Here is a 25,872-nt window from a genome sequence, read left to right as displayed (position 1 = left end):
TACATGTGTTTTTCAACGACTACCCACTGAATTGGGAATAAAAGCTAAACTTTTCATCATAGCCTAAAAGAGCCTTTCAGTCATGCTTCTAACCTCATTTCATCTCTGCAACTCTCAGTACATTCCAGCCGCAACTACTCTATCAATTATCTCTTCCTGCATAAAGTTAGCTTAAAATAACCATCATTTATTATTTAGAGTTTATGAGGGTCAGGAGTCAAGGCAGAGTTTAGCTGAGTGCTCTGCTTTGGTATTCTTCATGAGCCTGCAGTCAAGGTTGACTAAAATTGGGAACTCATCTGAAAGCTCAACTAGGGAAGGATATACTTCAAAGATTACAAGGCCATTGGCAGGACTGAGTTCCTGCAGCCATCTGACTAAATGGCTTAATTCTTTGCTGGCTGTTGGCCAGTGGCCAGTTCCTGTCTGACTATTCATCGCCCTCAGTTGATTGCCATGTGGGCCTCTGCAAAATGGCCTCTTGAGTCATCAAAGTCAGCCAGGATAAGAGGCAGTAGTGAGAATCTGCCATTTTTTTTTCTTTCTTTTTTGTTTGTTTGTTTGTTTGTTTGTTTTTCTCTAGGGCCACACCCGTGTCATGTGAAAGTTCCCAAGCTAGGGGTCAAATCAGAGCCTCAGCCATGGCAACACCAGATCTGAGCTGCATCTAAGACCTATGCCACAAGTTGCAGCAATGCCAGATTCTTAACCCACTGAACAAGGCTGTGGATTGAACCCACATCCTCATGGATACTAGTCGGGTTCTTAACCCACTAGGCCACAAAGTGAATTCCCAAATCTGCCATTTTTATAGAATATGGTCACTGAAAATTTACATCACATTTTCTATATTCTATTAATTGGAAGCAAACCACAACTCCCACCCATACTCAAAAGGAGAGACTTACTCAGGGAGGCCGTTTGTCCACCACTCTTGTCTTCTCCCTCATCCTTGAATAGTGCAAACTCAATTGTTTTCAGAATATTTGCAAGAGTTCTCCCCTCTGTTTCAAATGCCATTTTATTGACTCTCAGCATAACTGGCTTCCTTTTTACTTCTCTGTTAAAATGCCATCTCTTTAGATAGATCTTGGCTTACCATCCTTAGACATTATTAGTGGTGCTTAATACATCTTTCTGAGTGAATACATGAGAGACGCCATTCACTTGGTGTAGTACTGCATTCACTAGGAAATGGGGTTTGAATATCCATTTTTGTGTAACCTTAGACAGTTTCACTTCCTAACACACTTTTGTATTTGTTCTCAGATGGTAGTGAAAAGGTCTCAAGCAGGCAGCAGCAATTGCCTTAATTTGTGTTTAGAATGAGAAGAAGTCAGGTTGACTCTAACAAGATGTAATGGATGATTCAGGTCATTTGAATTCCCACAAGTTAAAGTGTTTGAAATCCAGATGCCTCCATTACTAGACTAACATTTTCCTCCACTGCCCAATATGTGAACTTTGTTCATGAAATATTACACTATATGCAAAGAAATAAGGAAAGAGGGAAGAAGGGAAGGAAGGAAGGGAGGGAGGAAGGGAAGGGAAGGGAAGGAAGAGAATACAAGGAGGCAGAGAGTGAGGAAAGAAAGAAGGAAGAAAGAGAAGCTGGAAGTACATTTTCTGAGTTTCCTCATTTACTAAACGGGTTTAGCCACACATACTCTCAATATGTAGAAATATCAAGCCTAGTAGAGGGAGAAATAATAATTATCATATTCCCACCAGTTTGTAAAAGAGGTAATGTCTGTCCCTCATGCAGTAACAGTCCAGTATCCTATACTCATATTCAGAGTGTATCATATTTTGTGGAACCCAATGTAAACAAATTTGAACTGTTTTCCTTACTGGGAAAAGTCTTTGATATGAGCATCATTGATTTTCCAGTAAGGTGGGAATGACTTTGGGAATTGAAGCTGCATTTTATAAACAGCTTTAGTCTGTAACTCTCCTCCCTCATGGAGAATGGCTTAGGACATTGAAAAGTCCCCATTAAGATACAACACAGTAATTGTGATCCCTATTATAGTAACACTGAGCATTAACACATACTTAAATATTTTCTGTGCTTATCATGTCTGTAAGTGTCTGGCCATTTAAAAGCTAACTGTTTTCTTAGGACTAAACATCAGCCACTCTACTCTGCCCACTGCTGCATCAGCAGCAACGATGAACCCCTTTTACAATGCAGATGTCAGATAAGAAGGACCTCCATTTTTGCCAATGTATCTTTCAACAAACGGAGTTATATTTCAAATGATAGGATTTAACTTTTGGTAGATTGGAAACTCTAAAATAAAACTGTGTTATAATGGGATTCTTTTGTATCAGAGTATTTGTTTTTTTGTTTAAAATACCATCAAGTATTCTCTATTCTTCAGACCCGCTTTTTTCATTTTAGTAATTCATGTATTAATTGTTTGAATATTTGTTATTTCAGATTCACTTCTTTGATTGTTCTGGTCAAAGAACTCATCCCCTTTCACATTCCTTTAGGGTTTTCTGTATTTCTCACAATGGCCCTTCATCCCATATACCCTCAAGTATTTATCTTCAAACTATACATACACTTCTTCAAGCCTGGGTGGTGGAGGATTTCACTCTCCCTTTTAACATAGATAAGTACATTCTTTATTTTTCTTTTTATTTTATCAGTTTATATAGATGACTAGGACTAATCTAGAAAATAATTATTTAATGTGGCATCAGGGCTTATCATTATTTAATCTAACCTCACAATAGTTGCATTTATAATAATATCCCTGATGTTAAAAAACTGATATAATATTATAAATCTGATTTCCATCTATTTGTTTGAAGGATTTACTAAATAATAATGCCAATGTGATTATCCAATATGTCTTTCTCTTGGATGCAGATCTGTTTCAGCTATCCCTTCTATTTGTGTCACCTACTGTACTTTCCCTTTCCCCTACTTCTATTTATCATACAACCTCTATCACATAACCCCTACTTATCATATAACCTCTGTTTATCACAGTTTTCAATTTGGATGATATTTCTTAAAGAAATCCCTCCTTGATCCTGAATCCTGCATTAAGTTCATGTATTTATTTTTCACTGCTACTATAACAAATTACCATAAATTTAGTGGCTTAAAACAATACAGATTTATTATCTTAGAGTTACATAGGTCAGAAGTCTGACACGGGTCTCATTTGAATAAAATTGAAGTATAGATAGGATTGCACTTCTTTCTGTAAATTCTAGGGGGAATTCAGCCCCTTGCCTTTTCCAACTTGAAGAGACTGTTATAGAATTCCCAGAAATCACCTCAGAGGACACTCAAGGAAGATGGAGAACAGCTTTATTGCTTCCAATCATGGACCCCAAACAGAAAGGGGGAGATATATTTATTGTGCTTGCTTACGTGTCTAACATCCTACATTAACCTTTAGTTACATGCAGGATACAGAAAGATGTATAGCTGTACCGAATGTCTTATACTGTTACTTTAATGATTAACCTCAAGTACAGTCTAGCTGTTTTTGAATATCTGGAGAACAGTTGGGGCCCAGAGTTTCCCAAGTCCTAAAGATTTTGTTTTTCTCAGAGCCCTTTATGGGTCACCTTAAGTCCACCAAGATGAATGGTGGCAACAAGATGGCTTCGCTCTTGCCAAGCTCTCTATTCCCTTTTCCACACCCCTACAAGACCACCCACCTTGCTTGGCTCCTGGCCCCTTACCACCAACTTCAAAGAGGACAGGTGCTAGTTGAATCTTTTCATGTTGCATCTGTCTAACTTTTTTCTCCCTTTTCTTCCACTTTTAAGGATTTGTGCTTTTAGAAAGGACAGCTTGCAAAATCTAGAATAATCTCCTATTTTAAGGTTAGATGCTTAGTAACCTTAAATGCATGTGTCGTAGTATAACATACTCACAGGTTCTGAGAATTAGAATATGTGCATTATTGGGAGGCCTTTATTCTACCTATTATACTGTCCCTACAGTGAATTCCCATTCTAATCCATGCAATGCCCTGACAGGATTTAGTCACATTCTCTTTTAATTGTCTGTTTCCTTGTCTATATTTCACACACTACATATTCCATCTTTATTTCCTCTAGACTGCAAGCTTTTAAAAGAATAAATATTAGGCTTTCTATTTCCCCAGAGAATAATATAATCACAGGAAATGGCAGTCCTGGGCTGTAGTTGACTTTTAATAAATATTGGTTGCACTTTGACAAATGTGTATATATGTGTGTTTGTGTGTGTGTGTGAGATGTGCAAGTATTTGGATTTAGTCTGAAAATAATTAAGTTTTGGGTAATTGGGAATTAATAGGTAGAATGCTGCTGATTTTATAGAAGGTGACTATCACTTCCAAATATATATCTTCTCTGACTTACTGATCATGCATCCAGCTTCTTTATATCTCCATTTGGATCTTAAAATTAGCATGTTAGAAAAAGAACCGATTCTTTTTACTCTATAATGTATTCTCTCCATCTGTCTCTGAATCAGGCACTAGTACTACCATATACCTATTATTGCCATTTCTCTTTTCCTTAACATTGTACTTAATTCATTAGAGTTAGAAAGCTCTACTTTTAAAATAGATCTTACATCTGTCTACCTCTCTCCTTTTCTATTTTAATGAACACAAAGTACCTTTATCACTTACCATGGTTACTCGGGAAACTTTGCATTAATTTGCTCTGGTTGCAATAAAAGCGTACCACAGACTGGGTGACTTAAACAACAGGAATCACTTTTCTTGCAACTCTGGAGCTTGAAAGTCCAAGATCCATATCTGATGGGGTTAGTTCCTGATGAGGCCTCTTTTCCTGGCTTGCAGATGGCTGCTTTCTCATTATGTTCTCACATGGCCTTTCCTGTATGTGCATACTCCTGATTTCTCTTCCTTTTCTTATAAGGCCACCAGTCCCATAGAATCAGGGCCCTACACTTGTGATCTCATTTAACTTCTTAAAGACCCTATCTCAAAATATAGCCACATTGAGGATTATGGCTTCCATGTGAATTTGATGAGCAGAATTCAATCCATAGCAACTTTATACTCCTACAACCCATTTTGGACTTAGTAAGTAGATGATTTTCTTAAAACTTAGCATGCATGATAGCATTCCTCTGAGTAAAACCTCTAATCTTTTTACTAACACTTAAAATAAATTTGTAGTATCTTGCCCTGGTCTGAAAAGTCCCTTTCATCTGACTCCTCTCTAAGTCTCTAAACTTACCTTGTACTGCTTTCTGCTTTATTTATATCCCTATCTCATCTTTGCTGTAGTGCTTTTGCATTCACTGTTCTCCCCCTCAGAGAGTTTTTACCTAGAACTTTGGTTTTTAAGTCTCAGCTCAGATATTACTGCTGCAGCCTTTTTCACCACTTTATATGAAGTAGATACCCTGCAACTAAATGGAAGCCATTGGAGCTATGCTTCCAGGGGTGCATAATCAAATTGGTCTACAAGCTGAAGACTGGATGATATGACCCTGAGAGGCACTTTCCAACTTTAGAATCAAGTGTTTTCATATTGCTACCAAGAAAAAAAAAACTATTTATGAATAGATGTTTCTATTCTGCTGAAATACATTCAATCTAAGTAACAGAAGGTAATTAGCAAAGAATCTAATCAGCAGCATTGCTTTAGTGCCCATCATTAAAAAGCTTAACTGTTGAATCATTTTTCTTTTCTGCTTTATGAAGAACTCATTTATGCACCATTTCAATGCTATTGTAATTGTGAGTGAGTTTTATGGGGGATTAAATTACTGGCCTCAATTTTACAACGCAAACATTACCTGCAGTCTTCTATAACCCAGCCACAGGAGAAAATAGAAAAAAAGAAAAAGAAAAATTTATCAAAAAAAAAATACTGATGCTGAAACTGAACATTGTTCCTCATTGATTTGATTGATCTGATGCACCACATTAAGATTGCAAGCCATGTATTATAAAATCTCCTTTTTATTCCGTGACTTTTTTTTTTTTCCTTGCACCTGGTTCTTCATAGTTACACACCAGGGAGGACGAATGCACCTAGAAAGACTTGAATATTTTAAAGACACAAAATGTCAATTCCTAAATATTTGAGCATTTGGTTGACATCTCATTTCAAGAATAGAGTTGCTAAAACTGTTATCAATAATAAAAAATTTAAAAAAATTAAAAACTGAAATGATTCCCGTAGCTGGAAGCAATTGCAGTTATCTTTGTAGAGAAAGGTCAGTGTGTTAAGATGAAAAAAGTTCTCTCAATAAATTATTTATTAGTCATTTTTCTTGTAACTATATTAAATACTTGTGAAAATCATGTATTTTAGGAGTTGTTCTAAAATGAGAAGTTATACTTTTCTTTAAAAGACTGCTGAGTTAAAGCTACCAAAAAAGACACATCTTGCTCTTTTATCCATCAGGTAGCATTTAATTTACAAGTTTAACTATTGTGTGTTTTCCTTTGTCTCTCTATGCAGATAGAACTTTTGTTCTTTTAATTTTTTCATTCCATTTTCTTACTCTTTTTAGTTTTTTTTAAAAATGTAGAAGGTAAGATACTTAATCAAATATTGGATATCAATTATTCATTTATAATTCATATCCTATTTTAGTTTTCATTCTCAGTATAGTCCTTATATTAACTGTTTTGATTATAAATCACTGTTCCTATCTCTAGGTTGAGGAATTTAAGGCTCAAGAGGTTAAGTGACTCCGTGCAAGACACACGGCTATTAAATTGTAAAGCCAGTATAGAAAGCCTCTCATAGGAACATCCCAGAACAACTTGGGGTGAACATAAAAGTCTCAGGTAGGGTACAGAGCAATGAAAGACAAACTATCTGCCAATGACTAAAGTGAACATAGAATAAAATAGCTGCATGATAACTGCACACATGGAAATAAGGCTTTCCAAAATCAAAGGGCCAAAGGGGACAAGGGAATTTGACTTGTTTCTTGAGACTTTTTTTCAGAATTCATGAAACATTATCAATTGAACAGCCCCAAATGGACTTACATATGTACCCAATTAATATATTTACTGTCCTAATCCATAGTCTTATGTAATAGGAAACTCTCTATTTGTTTTAGGCTAGAGACTTAAAAATTCAAATAGTCTAATGAGGCACTTCCTATTGATCAGGAATTTTTAAATATTTACATAAAATTTTGAATTTAATTAATTATTTCATGTATTTGTTTACATAAGCACAGATTATGAGTGCCAGGTACTGAAGATACAATAGTTTGAAAAAGACAGAAATGATTTCTGCCTTGTAAGCTTTGTCTCAATGAATGAAATATATACTGGTAAATAATCAACTTCTTCATGAACAGAAATCTATAATAATATTTTATTAAAGGATATACCATGTAGATAACAGAATAAAAGTGTATGTATACCCACGTAAACCACTACAGACAACTAAATGCTGGAAATGGCGAATGGGGACAGATGGACCAGGAAGGTATGCTGAACCAAGTTAGTGGAGGGATTGGGCAGCCATGCTTAAGGGTTCTACAAATTCTGCTTCCAGAGGTGCTATTTTAATAGGTCACAGAGATCCAAAATTTGCACAATACTTCAAAAGTTTTACAACAGGGTGAGGCATTTCTCATTACTGAGGAAAGGAAGATTAAAGCAATTTCATAGAACAGAGTATTACATTACTGAAATGCTAATGAACTTAGCCAGTAAGTAATTCACTATATGTAGTCTAAAACATAAGATGGCTCATGTTTTGTCCCTTTAAAAAAGATATAGCTTATTTTATCTGAGTGTGCACATCCATGTACATGCACTGTACCCAGTTATATGAAAAATACATGCATACATTTAATGCAAACCTGCCTATTAAAAATGATTTTGTAATTGCATATTTAAATGAATTAGCATATATAACAAGGAGATGAAAATTAAAATGCTGTATTCAAAGGGATGAGTAAATTGTTAGTATATCTAAAGTAAATATCAAATATGAAAATCAAGAGAAAAACAAGTGGGGATTTACTTTGTCAATCTGCAAGTTAATACATGTTTAATTTTAGCAGGAAAAAAATTATTCTCTCATAACTTGTGAAATAAAAAATCCAATTTATAAGAGTAGAGTATCATTCCAAACCCTATTGTAGCCTCCCCTTTGCTTCCCATTCACAAACATTGAGTACTGAATGGAAAAGGAGATGAAGAATGAATCTCAAACACAAAAGTGGTACCTATTGGAACAAATGTCTGATTATTGCATTGGTAATATCCTTCTTTGCTAATGTGTATGCAGCTGGCAGGGAGTGAGAGAGTGAGCCAGGGGTGATGGGCTAGAATGAGATTCTGATTTGAGCTGTGTGTTCAAAACTTGTATAAAATTCTGGTAACTTCAAGATTAGATCATAGTTAAAGTCAATAATAAGTTCCTTATCTTCCCAAAGATTTATGCCAAAGATTGACCTGTGAATGTATCCTCACACGTCCAAACATCTACTTCTTCTTCTTTTTTTTTTTTTTTTTGCAGTTTGGAAAAGAGAAATTTTATTTGGATGAAAACTTCCAGTCAAAATTATGTCTTTTTTTTTCAAGGCCAAGTTACTTCTTAATAAAAATAATACCTCATGTGGATCAATTTAAACCAAATTCTTAAAAGCATTAGAAAAGATTTTTTCATTGATATCATGACCTTTTTTTTCTTTATAATTTTTTTATTTTCCCACTGTACAGCAAGGGGGTCAGGTTATCCTTACATGTATACATTACAATTACATTTTTCCCCCACCCTTTCTTCTGTTGCAACATGAGTATCTAGACAAAGTTCTCAATGCTATTCAGCAGGATCTCCTTGTAAATCTATTCAAGTTGTGTCTGATAAGCCCAAGCTCCCGATCCCTCCCACTCCCTCCCCTTCCCATCAGGCAGCCACAAGTCTCTTCTCCAAGTCCATGATTTTCTTTTCTGAGGAGATGTTCATTTGTGCTGGATATTAGATTCCAGTTGTAAGTGATATCATATGGTATTTGTCTTTGTCTTTCTGGCTTATTTCACTCAGGATGAGATTCTCTAGTTCCATCCATGTTGCTGCAAATGGCATGATGTCATTCTTTTTTATGGCTGAGTAGTATTCCATTGTGTATATATACCACCTCTTCCGAATCCAATCATCTGTCGATGGACATTTGGGTTGTTTCCATGTCCTGGCTATTGTGAATAGTGCTGCAATGAACATGCGGGTGCACGTGTCTCTTTTAAGGAGAGTTTTGTCCAGATAGATGCCCAAGCGTGGGATTGCGGGGTCATATGGAAGTTCTATGTATAGATTTCTAAGGTATCTCCAAACTGTTCTCCCAAACATCTACTTCTTGTTTGATTCGTCCCAATCCATCCATCCCTCCATCCGTCCATCCATCCATCCATCCATTTCCTAAGCAGCTATTCAGTACCCCTTGTACTTTGAAAACCTCTGAGATAGCTTCCTTTAAACATGGCAGTAATTTAAGAAAACCAGTAGTATGATCCTCATCTTGATGATGAAGAAAAAATATAGTTCAAAAACTTAATCCCAAAGTGGATAGCTGGGAAACACTAGACTCCAAATTTAATCCCACCCAAAGCTAATTTATTTGTTCATTTATTCAGCATACACATTGTTGTGTGAACAATTTGCTATGTGTTTGGAGTCACTGTAGATTGTGTACATAGTGATTCCTAATCCCAGGGATTTTGTAGACTATTGAGATAATCTGGTGCCAAAATTTCTTGCCCTTCTTCTGTATGTATGTGTTTTTTTTGCTCGATAGAGCAAAAAGGTATATACTCAGCACCCACTCTATGGGTGGCACAAACCATATTTCAGTTCATGTAACAATCACAGTCTTTTCTTCAGTATATCTCCTTCACACTATGCCCTGTTTTACAAATAAGAAAGCAAAGACTTGTTTGCAAATAGTACTGTCATAGAAGCTATGGAAAAATGTGTAGGACTCGGAGTTCCCTTGTGGTGCAGCAGGTTAAGGATCTAGCATTGTCACTGTAGCAACATGTGCCACTGCTATGGCACATGTTCAGTCCCTGGCCCAGGAGCTTCAACATACTGCAGATGCGGCCAAAAAATAAAGGTGTTAAGACCAGAGTACCTCAAGATTTAGAGCTTACACAAAGAGCATAGAAAAACCTATGCTCCTTTGCCTTTTTCTATGCTCCGTGGAAGTATAGGTGTCAGTGGAAATTTTACTTCCTTGAGAAATTTCTTCCACATAAAACATAAATCTCTAGGATTTCCTCTTGATATTAAATTTGGTTGGGGTAGAGTAAAAAGAAAAGGCATGTACTGAAGAAGCCAGAAAAGATAAACATTCTTAAGCCCACATTGACATTTTTCTTGTTCAGGGAGTTAAGCTATGGACCACATATATACCTCAGAGAATGGGGTTTGATATAAAATTATACCAAATCATAACTGGGGAGGGGTGAAAGGAAGAAAAAATACACTCAGCATAAATTTTTCTTATAGAAAAATCCTTCATGTTAACCTAGATTTTATTTCCTACAACCCATGTCTAGAGAGTTCCTAAAGGGACCACAAGCAGCTGCAGGACTCAGAATAACTTGCAATTAATTATTATGAAAATATTAATTTCAAATGAATTGTAATAATGATGATGACGATATATCATGGTTAAGCCTAAGACCTGAATAAAATGCTTAAATATTTTATATTCTGGGAAGTTTTAGAGGTTTTTTTTTTCACTTTTGAAAACATTTATAGGCTACATTTAAAACAATGTATAAAACTGTACAAAACTGTACCAAGTGTACAAACGTACAAGAAGATAAAATATCAAAGGAAAATGGCAAAGAAAAAAGGACAAGATGAGAAAACAGAGTTAGAATGAGAGTAAATATATGCAAGCGGTTTCCTGTAAGCTGCTTTTCCTTGGTTAATCTTATAACTATGACATACCTACCAATCTTACCCCTAAAGAAAACCAACTAATTATCTTAATAAACTGAGAAAAGATTTAAAATTAAAGACTCCTATTGTTTAATAATTTCCCAGGGTATACCTAAGAGTAAGTATCACAAACATTGGACCTGTTACAGTAAAATAGGCAGTGTGCCATATTATTTGTCAGAGAGATGAGTTCTTTGCCAGTAATTCTCAACTCAGAAAGATAAACCAAGATATGAGGCATAGTCTAAGTGTATCAGTAAAGACAAATGTTATAATTTTTGATGAGAGATCAAGAAGGAAATAGGAAATTTTAATTTGAACTAGATAGATCTAAGATCCTAGGTAGGGTAAGCTTTGAAAGGTGGAGATGTGAGTGAAGAGAATTCCAGGTAGGGAAAAAGAAAACTTTATGAACAATATTATATTGTTGAAGAAAGTGCAGAGGAGCCACAGAAGTAATATGGTGTCTGATAATAAAGGGAAAAGGTGGCATTGATTTGGGAAAATAGATTTTGGAATAATAACTGCCTTTAAGAGCTAAGGAAACCTCTGAAGAAGATAAAACTTGCTATCTTAAAATCTCAGGAAGATTGCTTTGACAAAAGTAAACAGAGTGTTTTGAAACAAGTGTAGGAGCCAGTGAGTCAATTTGAGAAACTGCAGAAATACTTAGGTAAGACATAGCAAGGGTATTTTCTTTAGAGCCAGTGAACTAACCCACTCACTTAAATATAAGAAGACTAGTCACAGTGTGTGATGTGATTAGGGCATTGTGATGGCCTCTCATCCTGATTACAATCCACATATTTTGGGGCCTGCAGTGTATAAGTATGTAGTAATATAGTGCATATGACACTTGGAAAAGAACTAGAAGAAACAAAAGGAAGTGTAACATCAAACATGGAGTTCAAACTTGGCCATTGTTTGTGCCCTCTTGTTTTCTACCTCTAAAAACATCTTCTATGATATTAAGTGTGCAATTTTTTTTGTATAATTGAAGAAAATGTCTTTCATTTCCCATACTATGGCATGCTACATACTTATTCATTAATATGACAACAGTTAGGAAATAGAAACATGCACTGAGAGAACTATTCAAGGTCAATTTTACCCATCCCAGAAAAGGGTAATGCCTTTGCTTACCAATGTTGATTTTCCAGAAAACAAACACTTGTGTTTCCAAAGAGAGGTCAGACCTCTCTCTAGTTTACATGTTTAGATCCTGAGATTGATTTGTGACTTGAGGAAATGAATACGGAATGAAGGAAACTGATTCTACTTCAGATCAGTATGCACTTACTTGTGTCACCAACTCATATTGTTGGACCTCAGAAGATGAGGGATTTTGTACTTCAGAAATTAGATTAAACAACATGCTTTAGCAGGTCCTTTGTAAGGGAAAGGGCTTATGCATCTATTAAATAGATCCTCTGTTTAAAATATTTTGTCATTGCTTAAAAGTACCCCACATTCAGATGATGCTCAATTATTCGTAAGTTCCCAGATGTGCTGTGTGCTGTTCTTTATCTTTTTCCTACCTGTAGCTCATGCTGATCTCCCTGAGTAGAGAGAGTTCCTTTACCACTTCCACTTCCCTTCTTTTAGCCACTTCCCTGGCTAACTTTTCTTTTTTTACTTAATCATCTACTCAGCTGTCTCTTCCTCTAAAAAAGCTCCTCAAATTTCCAGAACAATGCTCTTAGGCTACCAGAATTACTTGGTTTTACATTAATTTTAGCCCTATATTGTGGTTTTCCTACTAGAATTTATAAACTTGAGGGTAGAGATATTTTCATATGTGCGTGGGGAATGGCTTAAAGAATAGTCAGATAAATGTTAAGTCAATGCTAACAGTATTAATGATGAATTGCATGGTGGTTATGGGGGGGATGGGGAGCAAGCAAGATTCTTAGATTTCCAGCCTAAATGATTCACCCAGACAATTTAAACCCAGTTCTGTCTTAATTCCAAAGGCTATTTTCCCCAACTACAGCACACCATTCTCTCCAAAATCATATATTTACTCCATTTCCTCCAAACTGAAATTAAACTCATTGTGTAAATGGGACTTTTCTTCGCTCTGTCATTCCCTTCCTGTTTTTTGCTTTTAGATATAAAACAAGCAAGCATAATTTTTTTGGCAACTTGGGAGATTATGTTGAAGGGATTTAGATCAGTGTTATTCAACTGTAGCTACTTCAGAAACACCGGGAAAGTTTTAAAAAAATCCAAATGTCAAGGCTGTACTCCAATCTCTAGTGATAGGACCCAGGTATTAATAACTACTGAACTCCTCAGGTGATTCTAAAATGCAAGCAAGGTTAGGAACAACTGCCTCAGAAATACACAGGCAAAAATGATAATAACACTGGCTATTAACACAACCCTCCTGGTGATGGGGAATTTGCTTAACTTATATGAACCTTAGTTCTCTCATGAATAAATGAGAATAAAATAACTACTTTTCAGAGTTTTAGAGATGATTGAATATAATATGTGTGAAAGACTTTAGCTTACACATAATAGATACAAATCTAGATGGTAAATATCTATGCCCATTCCTTTATTGTTCTTTAGGAGTCAGGGTAACATCCACTGCAAAAGTCCAGGCATAAAAAGAGATGCACACTTAATTTTCTGAATTATAGTCTTTTTAAATTCTTTGACTGCCTCTTTTTCTTTTTTAGAAAACATATTTAGGGGTGAGGATAGCAAAGGATGGTAAATCCAGCATCATAGGGGGGATAAGAACATTTCAGAAACCTTATCATAGCAAGGACTGAGCTTTAACTACTTGGTAATTCTATTGGAAAAATGGTAATTATGTGTCAAGTTACATTAATGCTATTGAATTCTCTCCAGAGTATTGGATAATTAAGTTGTCACTATTCAGTCTATGGTGAAAATCACTGCCATTGAAGACTTTTACCAGGAAAAGAATCCCAGCTATATTTCTAATTGGTCCTCCTTAGCAATTTCAGGTTTATCATGGTTGGACTTTAATTTCTTTAGCAGTCATACATATGTCCTGCAAGAAGCAAGGAATCATTTAAAGTGGACACAGGTATGTTCCCAGATTCCTCTTCAATGGCGTTCACTGGAAGACACTGTTGGTCTCCTACAGGTATCATTTTGGATTTTTCTTCTTTCTCCATAACTGGCTTAGTTCTTTGAAAGAAGACATGGAGGTGAGCATGCAACCTGGGGAATGAGTCAGTGACCATGAGAGCATTTACTTCAGAGAAAGAGCAGGTTCATAAGGTACATACTGTATGACCTCAAATGGGCCATGTGAAAATGGATACCAAGGCAGCCAAAGATAACACCTTTGCAGAACTGTTCTCTCGTGACTCTTTAGGGAATTTAAACCTCAATAATCAATCCAAGGTTTTGTCTTGGGATTTCCTGAAAGCAGATTTCATTGTATACATAAACAGAGAAGAAATACCTAAGTTGTTCTTTAGAATAGAGATTTCTTATATGTCACAATATCACAATGCCCTTCATGAAACATGTCGTTTTTCTTGTTTGTTTGTTTTTCTTTTTAGGGCCGCATCAGTGGCATACAGAATATGGAAGTTCCAGGGCTAGGGGTCGAATTGAATTGTGTGCCAGCCTATGCCACACAACTACAGCAACACGGGATCTGAGCCATGTCTGCAACCTATACTACAGCTCATGGCAAGGCCAGATACCCAACCCACTGAGAAAGGCCAGGGATTGAACCTGAGTCCTCATGGATACTAGTCCAATTTGTTTTCACTGCATCAAATGGGAACTCCCTGAAACATGGTTTTTAACTCTTTTGCTAAGTCCCAAAGTTGCTGCTTTGGTGTAAGGGTTCGGAGATCATCCATGATAGAATAAAGAGTCATGTTCCCATGATCGAGGCACACATGATCAATCACATGCCATAATGCATGTGAAAATGCTTTGATAATATGCCAAGCATTAAGTAAAAATAGAGCTTAACATCAGATACACTTCGATTAGGGAAAACTAAGCTATAATAGTTTTTTATCTATTATGTCTAAGATCACAAAATTTCATTAAGAAATCTGTTTATAGAAAATAATGTTTAAGAGATGTTTATGAATGGTAAACTTTAGGCTGGGATAAACTCATCAACAAATTCATTCAAGCAGTGCTATTTAGAAACTGTAGGAAATTTATAGAAAGTGTAGAAATATGAACATTTCTCATTCTCTAGGAATACTAGCACGCTATGGGATGTGTGAGATTCCCTTTGCTATGCTTGACTCAGAAATACAGTCTTGGACCAATAGTCTGTGAAATTCTATCTTTATTTAGTTACTTGGATCAGTGGAATAGTGCCATTAAATTGCACTTGTTTGCATCCATCAGTGAATGGGGAACAATATTTGCTCAAGAATCCCAAACTGTCTTTAAAAAATAAAGGGAATCTCTCCATTGCTGCTTCTCTTTTCTTCCCTTGCTTCAGGCACTCTGGACATAGCATGTCTTCCTACTCCTCTCAGAAGCTGCCACCACCTACCCTCTCCAGTGGGTGTCTTCCCCCAAAGCCCAGATTCACTGTAGAACCAAAATTTCCCAGATATCCCCTCTTGACTTCCTCTGGAGACAAGTATCATAGTTCTTTCCATCTGAATTGCTATTTTGTTGATAACTATGGGAAACCCATCAGGGAATTGCAAACCAGAACAACCCAAAGAACAGAAGAAACAAACAAAAAACAAAACAAAAACCAATAACATTGGGAATGTACAAACTGAGAAGTTTTTTCCAGTCTCATTTAATGGTATCTAGTCCTGTACTGCCTACTGAAAGAATAAATAAAAGCAGAATAAGGCTTTTATCCATACCCAGAATACCTGTTCTCTCTCTCTCTCTCTCTCTCTCTGGATTATTCCTTTTAGTTCAAGATTTTCTGTATCAGTCCCTCAAATCAATGTGAATCATAGTCACAAGGAGAGCTTGTAAAATATGCAGTTGAATGCTTTTAAAGGGATAAGCATTTCCGTTTTTCCTTCATTGTTCCCTGAAAAAAAAAAAGTTCATTAGCCTTAAGTAATGTCCACATCCCTTCAAAAAGTATATTTGTATTAGCCTCCCACTGATATCATCAACTAGGTTCTAAAATTCTGAGAAATACAAAGAATGTGACGATGCTTTGATAATTTGGTAATTTGCTAAGGATATTTTGAGAATATATATCTCTTCACAATATGTATTTAAGTGAGAGAGGACTTTACCTATCTTCTACCTCTTCAGTCTTATTCCCTTCTGACCCTATCTGAAAAGAAAAGAAAAACTTGTTTGAGAATATGATAAAAATAGAATATGCATAAATAAAGTTTTTGCTCTGTCCCTAGGATCTGATAGGGAGGGATGGTAGAAAGCAAATAGATAAGTCAAAAGAGCCTCTTGTGACCATTAACAAAAAGAGAGATGATTCCATGATTCCTGCAGTTCTACCCAAGATAGACTCAGTAATATTGTTAGGTAACTAGTTAGAAACATTAAATATTTTATACTATTTCCTGCTGCTGGGTTTTTCTTGAACTGGGTCCTGTCTGTATGATGTCCCAATTATTTTAGACCAAAGTTTTACTGATGATAAAATTGTATTTACAAAACTTGTGAAATTCCAGGGGAGAAGTTCAAAATAGAAAAGTGCCCTTTGGCAATTGAGTGGTAAAGGGAGAATGAGGAAAAGAGGAAAATTTAGATTCCTGAAAAAACAAGACGGAGCCACAAAATTGGAAGAACGACTTACTACTCATTATCCTAAAACAAATAAATCCACTAGGATAGCTGGACATTTACAGTATAAACAGAAGAGGGTGATATTTAACTAGAAATTTTGTAAAATGCAAAAATGTAATATATATGAACAAGAAGATTAATAAATCCATACATTATTTATTTTAAAAACTCAGAAAAAAATCCAAAACCTATATCAAATAAGGAAGATTCCTTTGGGGTCGGTGGGGGGAATCAAAAGTGAAAACCAAAAACTCTGAAACACAGATAACTTTAAGAGGACACACCATACAGAATTGTCATCAAGCAAACATTTGAGAATTAAACTGACAAATAAAAAACCCTTGATATGAATATATTAAGAACATTAATATTTTTAAAATCAGAGAGAAATAAATAGAACAGATCGAACTCAAATACAAATGGAATAAAGACAAAATTATCTCAGAATGAAGATGAAACTATAAAAGTGCCTAAGGTCAAAGAGATTCAACTAAACATTTAATGATGAGAATGAGAATAAAGACTGGGACTGGTAAACAACTAAGTGAGTGAAAATAAGGAAAGTAGTAAAAAGGTTCACAAAGAATATATTGGAAATTGAAGACATATATAATTAGGCCAGCATTTCTATTATTGTTAGTCCCTGAAAAAGAAATGAAGAACAATCTAATAGCATTAATATTTAAAACTATATTCTAAGAAAACATTATAAAAATAGGAAAACATGAATCTACAAATGAAGAGAGTTTATAGGATACACTGGAAGAATGGTTTAAAGAATATGCAGGCATACCTTGAAAGTCAAAATTACTCCATGGCTGCGGTATAGATGTTGTGATAGCAAATACTGAAAACAAAACCAAAAACCAAAAACATGAATCTCATAGTAGAACTCCATCAGAGCTCTTGGGTAGTGAGGTGCATTGTCAGTGAGAGTAATATCTTGACAGGAAACCTTTTTTTCCTGAGCAGTAAGTCTCAACAGTGGGCTTAAAATATTCAATAAATTGTACTGTGAACAAATATACTGTCATCCAGGCTTTGTTGTTCTACTTACAGAGCACAGGAAGAATATATTTAGCATAATTCTTAAGGGCCCTAGGATTTTTTGAATAGTAAATGAGCACTGGATTCAACTCTAAGTAACTTGATGCATTTGCAAGTTAGTCTATCCTTTAAGGTTTTGAAGCCAGGTGTTGACTTCTCCTCTCTAGCTACAAAAGTGCTAGATGGCATTGTCTTCCAATATAAGGTTGTTGCTTTCAGTTACTCTGAAAATCTGTTGCTTAGTGCAGCTACCTTCATTAATTATCCTAACAATCTTCTGATTAATTTTCTGCAGCTTCTACATCAGTGTTTGCTGCTTTACCTCACACTATCATGCTATAGAGATGGCTTCTTTCCTTAAACCTCATGAACCAACCTCTGCTAGCTTCAAACTTTTCTTCTATATCATACTCATCTCTTTTAGCTTTCATAGAATTGAAAAAGTTAAGGCCTTGCTCTGGATTAGGCTTTGGCTTAAGGCAATGTAGTTGATATGATCTTCTATTCAGACCATTAACTTTCTCCAGATGAGCAGTAAGGCCATTGTGCTTTCTTATCATCTGTGTGTTCACTAGAGTAGCACTTTTAATTATCCTCAACAAATTTTTCTTGTACTCACAATTTGACTAACTGTTTGGAACAGGAAGTCTAGCTTTTGATCTATTTTGGCTTTTGTCATACCTTCCTCACTAAGCTTGATAGCTTTAAGCTTTTGATTTCAAGTGAGAGATGTGTGATTCTTCCTTTCACCTGAATACTTAGAGGACCCTGAATGTATTGTTAGTTGTCCTAATTTCAATATTGATATATCTCAAGGAAGAGGGAACTCTGAGGATAGCAAGAAACACAGGGAATGACCAGTTGGTGGAGCAATCACAGACACAACATTTCTCATTTAAATTCATAGTCTTAGATGGGTGCGATTCAGAGTGCACCAAAACAATTACAGCAGTAACATCAAAGATCGCTGATTACAACCTGTTTTTCATCCAGAGAACTCTATCTAATATTCCATGATAACTTATGTGGGAAAAGAATCTGAAAGAGAATGGATGTGTGTATATGTATAATTGAATCACTTTGATGTTTAGCAGGAATTATCACAAATTTGTAAATCAGGAGTTCCCGTCGTGGCGCAGTGGTTAACGAATCCGACTAGGAACCATGAGGTTGCGGGTTCGATCCCTGCCCTTGTTCAGTGGGTTAACTATCCGGCGTTGCCGTGAGCTGTGGTGTAGGTTGCAGACGCGGCTCGGATCCTGCGTTGCTGTGCCTCTGGCGTAGGCCTGTGGCTACAGCTCCGATTCAACCCCTAGCCTGGGAACCTCCATATGCCGCGGGAGCGGCCCAAGAAATAGCAACAACAACAAAAGACAAAAAGACAAAAGACAAAAAAAAAAAAAAAAAAAAAAAAAACACAAATTTGTAAATCAGCTACACTTCAATGAAACTTGAAAAAGATCCCTAATCACAAAACACTGTGACAAATATAATAATAATGAAGTAGTTTGAGATATTGTTAGTGGCACGCAGAATGAGCATCAGAGTGAGCAAATGCTGTTGGGAAAATGGTAGCAGTAGACTTGATTGGTGCAAGGTTGCCACAAACCTTCAATTTCTAAGAAAATATGTTATGTGCACATTGCATTAAACTGAAGTCCAATAAAACAAGGTGTGCCTTTAATAGGAAGGGATGAAGTTACTTCCTGAGTACAAGTTACTCTTAATCAAATGTCCTTAGAAACTTTCTTGTCAACCATACTTACTTGGCAATTTAACCATAAAATTAAGAAATTCATCTTAATTTTATCTATTAAATGACAGTGATACCACTTCTTCTCATTTACTTAAGTCTCATCAGTTTATCAATGATAATTATCTATAGTTATGCTAGCTAAAGAATTAACATGAAAACATAGGGAAAATTTATGAATTAAATCAACCAAAGATGTGTATGACCACTACATGAAAAAATACAAAATATGACTGATAAAAATTAAGAATATTAAGTAAATGGAGACATATACTATGTTAATGGATGAGAATGTTAATATTTTAAAATGTTAATTCTTCACAAAATGATGTATAAATTCAAAACAATTTCAATCAAATTTTGTAGAAATTTCCAAACTGATTCTAAAATTAATATGAAAATTTTAAAAACATAAAAAAGCCAATATATTCTTGAAAAGGAAGGAATGATTTGGATGGTTTTTATTAAGTTGTCAGGCTTATATTCAATTGATTTTTGAATTAGTATAATTCAATGTGGAAAGGATGGACATTTCAATAAATGGTGCTGAAAAAAGTGGCTACCCTAGAGAAAACAAAATGAACCTCTACCCCTATTTCACAGTAATGGGTTAACTCAACAGGCTTAGAACCCTGCAAATTCCAAAGAAAGTACTGGCCCTTAATCAGCTCCTAGGATATAACCTCTAAGCCCTGGGACTATCCTAACTCTTAAGAGGATCTTTTGTATCCTGTGGCCTTGGGCCATGCAGATAGTTTATGCTAACAGTGAGATTTATGAGGAGTACCCTAGTCTGTGATATTTCAGTTTGACCTCTAGAAGGGCTAGAGACTGAGTAACTAAGTTCAGCCATGTAGGGGCTCCATATCTGTAGGACTGTCCCCAATAAACTCCCTGAACATTAAAGCTCAGATGAGCTTCTATGGTTGGCAGTATTTCTTGCAAATTAAAACATTGCTGGGAGAGTTAAATGGTATTCCTGTGATTACAATGGAAGAGGACAACTGGAAGCTCCTACCTCATCTCTCCTCCACTTTACACTACATACCTTTTCCTTTACTTACTTGAACCTTTTGTGAATCCTTCAAGTAAATCACTTGGTTATTTAGGTAGACTTGTGAACTCCTGCTAACACCATACACAAACAATTAATTTAAATTGGCAATGACCTAAATATAAAAATAAAAACATTAAACTTACAAAAGAAAACATGAAAAATCTTTATAACCTTGGAGTAGGCAAACATAATACAGATAAGACACCCAGAAAGGTGAAACATAAAAGGAAAACCAAATCAGCAAATTGAACTTCAAAATTATAACTTTCTTTTCAAAAGATGCCCATTAAGAAATGGGAAAAAAGGAGTTCCCATTGTGGTTCAGTGGATTAAGAATCCGACTGGATCTATGAGAATGCAGGTGGGATCCCTGGCCTTGTTCAGTGGGTTAAGGATCTGGTATTGCTATGAGATGCAGCACAGGTTGCAGATGCTGCTCAGATCTGACATTGCTGCATGGGTCAGCAGCTGCAGCTCTGATTTGACCCCTAACCTGGGAACTTCCATATGACACAGGTGCAGCCATAAAAAAAATTACATAAATAAAAGAAATTGGAAAAAAAAACCCAAATCGTAATTGATAGATAACTTATGTGTGCATCAGAGAAAGGAATTGTATTTGGAACATATAAAGAGCTCTTAGAATTCAATAATTCCGTTTTTTAAAAAGAAAAATATTGAACAGAATCTCTATAGAAATATATAAGTGAAGAAATGAGAAAATAATATTTATAGGTGAGTTTTAAGAGAATTTTATTTCATAATGGCAAAAAATCTGAGGAAATGTCTATCAAGTAATTTTATAAACATTATGGTACATTTGTACAATGGAACACTACTACTCAGAAGTAATAAGAGTAATGCATTGATGCATATGACATTATTGGTCAATCTCAAAAACATTGTACCAAATAAAATAAGCCAGGCAAAAAAATGTATAAACTATATAATTCTATCTGCATAAAGCTTAAAAACATTAAAATTTTATGTATATTATATATGTGATAGAAATAAAATTAATAGTTTCCAAAAGCAGCGATTGGGGTGATTGACCACAAGGAGGCTCAAAAAATTATCTTAGGTTATCATAATATTTCAAATTTTGATTAAGGAGGTATTTTTATATGTCCGTATTTTTATCTTCCAAAAAACCTTCAACTTTAACATGTTTTTACAAAACACATTCAACTTTTTCTTAGGGCCACACCTATGGCATATGGAATTTCTCAGGCCAGAGACTGAATCTGAGCTGCAACTGCCACCTATGCTACAGCTGTGGTAATACCAGATCCTTTATCCCACTGCACGAGGCTGGGGATTAAACCTGATGCCTCTGCAGGGACCTGAGCTGCTACAGTAGAATTCTTAACACACGGCACCACAACAGGAACTCCAAATCACATTCAACTTTATACCTGAAACACATTTCACATTTAACTTTACACTTAAAAAGTATTTTATTGTTTGTGAATCATAGCCCAGTAAATGTACATTGCAGTTACATACTCTTCTAAATAAATGGGCATATTTCTATAATATGACATGTCAGATACCAATATTATTAAATAATGTAAATTTCAAAGTGTAAACATTGAAGATAAAATGGAATCCAAAGTTATTAATGAAATATATTTCACAAAATCAAAGTATGTCACCAATATTTGTTTACCACTTAACAAAAACCACATCAAAAAAAAAGAAAAAACAGCTGGGAGGAGTTCTCTTGTGGCATTGAGTTAAGGATCTGGCATTGTCACTGCAGTGGCTTGAGTCATTGTGGTGGTACAGGTTTGATCCTGGGTCTGGGATCTTCCACAGCTGTAGATGTGGAGAAAAAAAAAAAAAAAGAAGAAGAAAAAGAAGTTGTGAATTTTTCAAAAAAGAAGTTGACAAAATTGCAATAATGGAATCCAACTTTAGACCACCTCTCTCAAACCCTGGCAATTCAAGGGCATGAAAGTTAAACAAAGATATAGAGGGAAAAATACATATTATATAAATGTAATAAGTAAATATGTATGTTGGACCTTGCAAAACCATGGTTTGCAAATTTTACTGAAATAGATCATAAAATAATCATAGGAAAGCCATGTAGGAAAACTCACTGTTTTTAAAAAATGGGAAATTATATTGGAAAAAAAAAATCATTGTATCGCAATATGTACCTTTTTAAATTGAAAAAAAAACAACTTAGAAAAACGCTGTTCTTACTATCGTATCTCATAAGTCTAGAAAAAGCTGGAACTGTTATTTCACGTTGTCAGCGTGTGGTTATCTTTGTAACTACATGTCTGAAATTTGAGATACAATCAATGTTATAATCATAATAAAATTCAAATATTTAAATCAGATTACCAAGCAGCAAAAGAATAAAAATAGATTATTCAATTATACTCAAAAACAGAGTAACGACAGTATTCAGTTCTATGAATGAACAAAAACACAGAGGAAAATAAAGACAGTTCAACTAAAATAGAAAATCAGGAAAACAAACATATTAGAAATAACAAAATTGTTGCTCCTCAGGAAAATGATAATCATAAGCTAAATAATTTTCTACTAAAACTGTCAAAGAAATAAGTGTAATTCATAAAGATAAGATACAGAAATACAAATATAAATATAGAAGACATTTTAAAACTGTAAGAAAACATTGCATAGCTTGTTTAAAATTAAAAAAATAACATCTCAAATTTGTTTCTCACATTTAGCACAATATAAGCCATCAAGTCTATATCTGGAAAATGAAAAAAAATTGTGATGAGGAAAGAAAACAACAAAATAATTAAAAATATGTCCCCACCCACCAACCTATAAGTTTCCACCACACATACTCAGAAAGAATATTATTTACTTACATGCATGCCTGTGTGTGTATCACTCTTCTCGTACAGGGATTTTATAAGGGATTCTTTTAAGGAAAAAATAACTCAAATGATCTTCTCATAACCCTCCTTTCAAGGGGCTTCCATTGTACTTAGAATGAAACCTAATATCTTACAATGAACTGCAAGCCCCTGAATGTTTGTTATCTCCTGTCTTCCTCTCTGTCCTCTTCCTGAAGTCAGTCTATTCTTGCTTACAAAGCCGTAGCCCATTGATACCTTTATTAGGTCACTTGCTACTTCTGTCTTTTTGACACAGAATCCTCATTATTCTTTTATTATTTTTAAATGATTTTTTTACATTATAGTTGATTTATAGTATTCTGCCAAGTTTTTGCTGTACAGCAAAGTGACCCAGTCATATATACGTGTGTGTGTGTGTATTTATATATGTATTCTTTTCTCATATTATCCTCCATCATGCCCCATCATAAGTGACTAGATATAGTTCTCAGTGCTATACAGCAGGATCTCATTGCTCATTCATTCCAAAGGCAACAGTTTGCGTCTATTAACCCCAGACTCCCAGTCCATCTCACTCCCTCCCCCTCCCCCTTGGCAACCACAAGTCTGTTCTCCAAGTCCATGAGTTTCTTTTCTGTAGAAAGGTTCATTTATACCATATATTAGTTTACATATATAGGTGATATCATATGGTATTAGTTTTTCTCTTTCTGACTTCACTTAGTTTGAGAGTCTCTAGTTCCATCCATGTTGCTGTAAATGGCATTATTTTGTTCTTTTTATGGCTGAGTAGTATTCCATTGTGTATATATATCACATCTTCTTCATCCATTCAAAGTTTTATATTGTTGATTTTGATGCATATAATGAGAATGGCCATATATAGCTCAGGGATTAGACCATATTAAATTTTTAGAAGCTCTCTTTAGGAATAGAGATAGAAATTTTGCTTGCTCATCCTAGTTCTTTCCCACCCAACTCTGTACCCCAGAAATCAAACCCTCACAAGAAGGCATAAAGGTATTTTATGCATTCTGAGTTCAAGTTTCATGGTGAGAGGCAAGTAGGTGGCAGGTAATTGAGGCAGGGGGGTTTATTCCACTGATTCCTTTATACAGTATCACTGTAGTTTGGCTACATCTTTCTAATTGAGTCGCTTCTCCTCATGACTACCTTCTTTCCTTTCTTCTTGCCCATGCGAGCCTTGGAAGAATTTCACTATTTTACCCACTATTACTAGTCTCAAGGTACTATAATGCTTCTTGTTAATCTCCTTAACCTGACCACAATTTGTAAATAGTCTATATTAATGTCACTCCAACTATCCAATTTGAGCCTATAGCTATCTTATAACATGAACTAGTGACATACAGATGGGGAATTACATGGTAATTTAATATTAGAACACAAATTATTACAATTCATCAAAAAACGGGCCAGTGAAAATGAGTCATATGAATAGACATCAAAGGAACTTTTTACTTTTTGTCTTTTTAGGGCCACACCTACAGCATATGGAGGTTCCCAGGCTAGGGACCTAATCAGAGCTGTAGCCACTGTCCTATGCCTCAGCCACAGCAATGTAGGATCTGAGCCGCCTCTGCAACCTACACCGCAGCTTATGGCAACACTGATCCTTAACCAACTGAGCAAGGCCAGGGATTGAACCTGTGTCCTTGTGATGCTAGTCAGGTTCGTTTCTGCTAAGACACAATGGAAACTCCAAAGACACTTTTAAAATTCAAAATTTTTACCTAGTAGAAACCGTTAATAGAGTAAGTATTATAGAATTGTCCTTGATATAATAAAAATGGATATTAGAAAAATATGTAAAAGAAAACATTATCAAAAATGGTAAAAAACTAGATTGGAAATATTCTCCTTAATTTTAAGAATAAGTTTCAGAATGGATAGTACCATCTTTATTTTTGAACTGCATTCTAAAAATGATCTTTAATAGCATCAGAAAAGATTTAATAATGAACATTTTTTGAAAGGTGAGTACAGTCCTCACCTCACCATTAGCCAATTATATGGTATTATACCTGAGAAACCCAACAAAAGTAGCTGCAAAACAGAAACAGGATTTTCCTGGTGGATTGCAACAGGTTAAGGATATGGCATTGTCACTGCTGTGGCTCAGGTCACTGCTGTGGCATGGGTTCAGTCTCTGCCTGGAAACTTCTCATGCCTCAGACGTGCCCCTACCCTCCCCCCACCAAAATGGGAAAATAATCAGTAAGTCAAATAACAGAGTTGGTAATGAAATTAGCATAACATCAAAAATATTCTTATATTTTCTAAAATAGCTAATTAAGAAATGTAACATAATCCCAATTACAATAGCAGTAACTAAAAATATAGCATACATTTCTTGGTATAGAACTTTAATTTTTTTCCCAATAAACACTTAAGAAAAAATTTGAGAATATTAGACAGTATGGATTGAAGAGGGATGAAGAAGTCCCAGAAATTAGGGGACAAAAATTTAT

At 35.2% G+C, this 25,872-nt stretch overlaps 1 protein-coding gene across 5 annotated transcripts in view; it reads left to right on the top strand.

Moving 5' to 3' along the window:
* LOC106510491 (uncharacterized) overlaps positions 1-25,872 on the top strand; it is an 883,709-nt gene that overhangs the window by 215,569 nt on the left and 642,268 nt on the right. The window lies entirely within an intron of this gene.

This window comes from Sus scrofa, chromosome 6, assembly GCF_054392235.1.
Source record: "Sus scrofa isolate SSC_HxYL_T2T_F1_AM1 chromosome 6, Sscrofa_HxYL_maternal_Yorkshire_Landrace_v2.0, whole genome shotgun sequence".
NCBI classification, from domain to species: Eukaryota; Metazoa; Chordata; class Mammalia; order Artiodactyla; family Suidae; genus Sus; species Sus scrofa.
Note: the sequence above shows the minus strand (reverse complement) of the source record. Positions and strands in the feature narration are given on the sequence as shown.